Genomic DNA, 3,422 nt, shown 5'->3' with positions numbered 1-3,422 from the left:
TCCCGTCGCTTTGGATTCACTTCTCCGCCCGTCCTACCTTTCAGAAAGTGGTTGATTTTCTGTTTCTAGAGTTGCTGTTCTTCTTCTCTTCGATCTCCCGTTGGATTTGTAGGTGTTTGCAATCTTTAGATAAGCTATCTAGCTGATCTCCCGCTACCTGAAGTAGTCTCAGCCTGCTACTTCTCCGCCATCTTGACTCCTCCTCCGCTTTAGTTCTTTTTTTTTGAAGTCACCTCGTTTATGTTCTTGACTGTTGATTCATCACTTTTATGGTCCACCTGGAATTATCTCTTCCTATTGAATTTATTCGCCTGCTGGAATTTGTCCTTTGCTATTTTATCTTCTTGCTTATTTTTGAACTGTTTTACACCTTTTCTCCCAGGTTTTGTGGCATATTTCTCAAAGTTATTTGATGTGATTTTAGGGCCACCTTCCTGGATAACTTTTCTTGGAAATGTCTTTGATGAACCAGAATCATTCTTTGCACCCTTTTCTGTGATCTTTTTTTTCCCCCTTTGACTTCCATCATAGCAGTTTGCACATGTACACCACATCTTCTTTATCCATTCTTCTATTCATGGACACTTGGATTGCTTCTATAATTTGGCCTTTGTAAATAATACTGCAGTAAACACTGGGGTGCACATATCCTTTTGAATTAGTGTTTTTGTATTCTTTGGGTAAATACCCAGTAGTGCAAATACTGTATCATTGGATGGTTATATTTTTAACATTTTGAAGACTCTCCATACTGTTTTCTACGTGGCTGCACCATGGCTGCATTCCCACCACTAGTGCACAAGAGTTCCTTTGTGTCCACATCTTGCTAACACCTATTGTTTCTCACATTTTTTATTTTAGCCATTCTAACAGATGGGAGGTGATATCTCATTGTAGTTTTGATTTGCATTTCCCTGCTGATGAGTAATGTTGAGCATGTTTTCATGAGTCTCTTGGCCATCTAGATGTCTTCTTTGGAGTTATGTCTGTTCATGTCTTCTGTCCATTTTTAATTGGATTATTTATTTTTGGGGTGTTGAGTTGTGTAAGTTCTTTATTTACTTTGGATACTAACTCTTCATCTGATACATTCTTTGCAAATATCTTCTCCCATTCGTAGGTTGTCTTTTAGTTTAGTTATTTCCTTTGCTATGCAGAAGCTTTTTATTTAGATATAGTCTGAATAGTTTCTTTGCTTTTATTTCCCTTGCCTAAAGAGATCTATCTAGAAAAATGTTGCTATGGCCAAAGTCAGAAATTCCTGCCTGTGCTCTCTACTAGGATTTTTGTAGTTTCAGGTCTCATATGTAAGTCTCTAATCCATTTTAAGTTTATTTTTGTATATGGTATAAGAAAGTGGTCCAGTTTTCATTCATTAGCATGTAGCTGTCCAGTTTTCTCAACACCACGTGTTGAAGAGACTGTCTTTTTCCCATTGGGTAGTTTTGCTTCTTTTGTCAAAGATTAATTGACTATGTAATTGTAGGTTCATTACTGGGTTTTCTATCCCATTCCACTGATCTATGGGTCTATGTGTATCCCAGTACCATACTGTTTTAATTACTATAGCTTTTTAGTGTAAGTTGAAATCTAAAATTGTGATACCTCTTGTTTTGTTTTTCTTTTTCAAGATTGTTTTGGCTACTCAGTGTCCTTTGTGGTTCCATACAATTTTTAGGATTATTTGTTCCATTTCTGTGGAAAAATACTTGGTATTTTGTTAGGGATTATTTTAAGATTTTTTTTTTTTTTAAGAATTTTTTTTTTTATTTATTTTTTTTTTATTTGACAGAGAGAGATCACAAGTAGACAGAGAGGCAGGCAGAGAGAGGGAGAGAGAGAGAGAGAGGGAAGCAGGCTCCCTGCTGAGCAGAGAGACCGATTCAGGACTCGATCCCAAGACCCTGAGATCATGACCTGAGCCAAAGGCAGTGGCTTAACCCACTGAGCCACCCAGGCTCCCCGTTAGGGATTATTTTAAATCTGTAGATCACTTTTGGTGGTATGGACATTTTAATAGTATTTGTTCTCCCAGTACATGAGCATGAAATGTCTTTCCATTTGTTTATGTCATAGCTTTTATAGTTTTATACGGTTATATGAGTAACTATATACTATACTTGATTTTGCCCCTTGGCCACAAAGCATAAAATATTATTTGGCCCATTAAGAAAAGTTTTACTGACTGCTGGCTTAAATGACTAATATTAAATGTATAATATATTTTTTAACAAAAGGCCAAAATTTAATAGACAGGATCTTATAAATATTTTCTTTGTGCCTAACACATGTCTGTAATTATCTTTCTCCCTGAAAATATTCTTTCTTGTCCAGCCTACCTTTTATATTATGTACCAGATCAGGATTCAATGACTAGCCCTGTTTTCCTGTATTCTTTGCCTCCTTAGATATATGTTATATTTTCTCTTAGATCTTATGATAATTAAACAGTGGGAGTTTTATGCTCTTCCACCTTTTCTTTATCTTCCTGGAAGTCACCCAACAGTTCTACTGTTATCTATTTTCTTGGCCTGAAAATAAGAACTTCCCTCTTTTCTAAGTGACCTAGCTTGCACTTTTGTGTGGGAGCTACAATAACTGGACTGTAGATGATTGATTTATATCTATACATATGTAAAGAGACCTCAAACAACAATGACTTAAAGTAGAGCATATTTCTCTACCACACCTAATAGTCCTGGGAGAGTTGGCCAGAGCTGGGGTGATACTCTGCTCCATAAGGAGTTTCAGGGATCCAGGCTTTTTCCTGTGTTGTTTCTCCATTCTTAAACAGGTTTCCCTTTAATGAGTGGCACAAGATGACTCAATACCACATTATATTCCAAACACTTGAATCAAAGATGATGAGAGCATCATACCGACCTTGCAATATTGTTGCAAAATTATAGATAAGTAATATACCTGAGCAAGTGCTACAGCTGTCTGTTATTACTAATACATATGTAATTGCAAAGGTTCTGGTGAACTGCCAATTATTTAACATGTGCTGAAGAAAAATAATTTCAGTGGAGTTGAATTGTGAAATAAATATAAAGATGCATTTTTTATCTTCTCCTTCATTCTGGGAATATGATGACTATTATTACAATGAGCGTACTAGTATAGCTAAATTTGAGAGGAGTTTTGTTTTTGTTTTGTTATGAGCCGAAGATTATCTTAAGGATTTCAATTCTAGTAAATTCTGAATTCCATGCATAACTCAGCAGCAAATTCTTAGAATCCCTGTACCTTTTCTCAGACTTTTTGCCTGTAGCCAAATCCTATTAAATGTATTTCCATGTCATGTTGTGCTTAAATAATGTGGCAGCACAGGGCCTTGACTTAGAGAATGACACCCTTCCTCCGAGGAGGCTTCTATCACAATCATCTCATACAGAAATCATATCTTGTATTCTGCCTCT

The 3,422-nt window shown here is 36.1% G+C and overlaps 1 pseudogene; it reads right to left on the bottom strand.

The window, feature by feature from the left end:
• LOC111142884 overlaps positions 1-554 on the bottom strand; it is a 7,467-nt pseudogene extending 6,913 nt beyond the window's left edge.
• Between the last annotated feature and the right edge of the window lie 2,868 nt (positions 555-3,422).

The sequence above is a fragment of the Enhydra lutris genome, unplaced genomic scaffold, assembly GCF_002288905.1.
Source record: "Enhydra lutris kenyoni isolate GAN:26980312 unplaced genomic scaffold, ASM228890v2 scaffoldscaffold9, whole genome shotgun sequence".
In the NCBI taxonomy this organism is placed as follows: Eukaryota; Metazoa; Chordata; class Mammalia; order Carnivora; family Mustelidae; genus Enhydra; species Enhydra lutris.
Note: the sequence above shows the minus strand (reverse complement) of the source record. Positions and strands in the feature narration are given on the sequence as shown.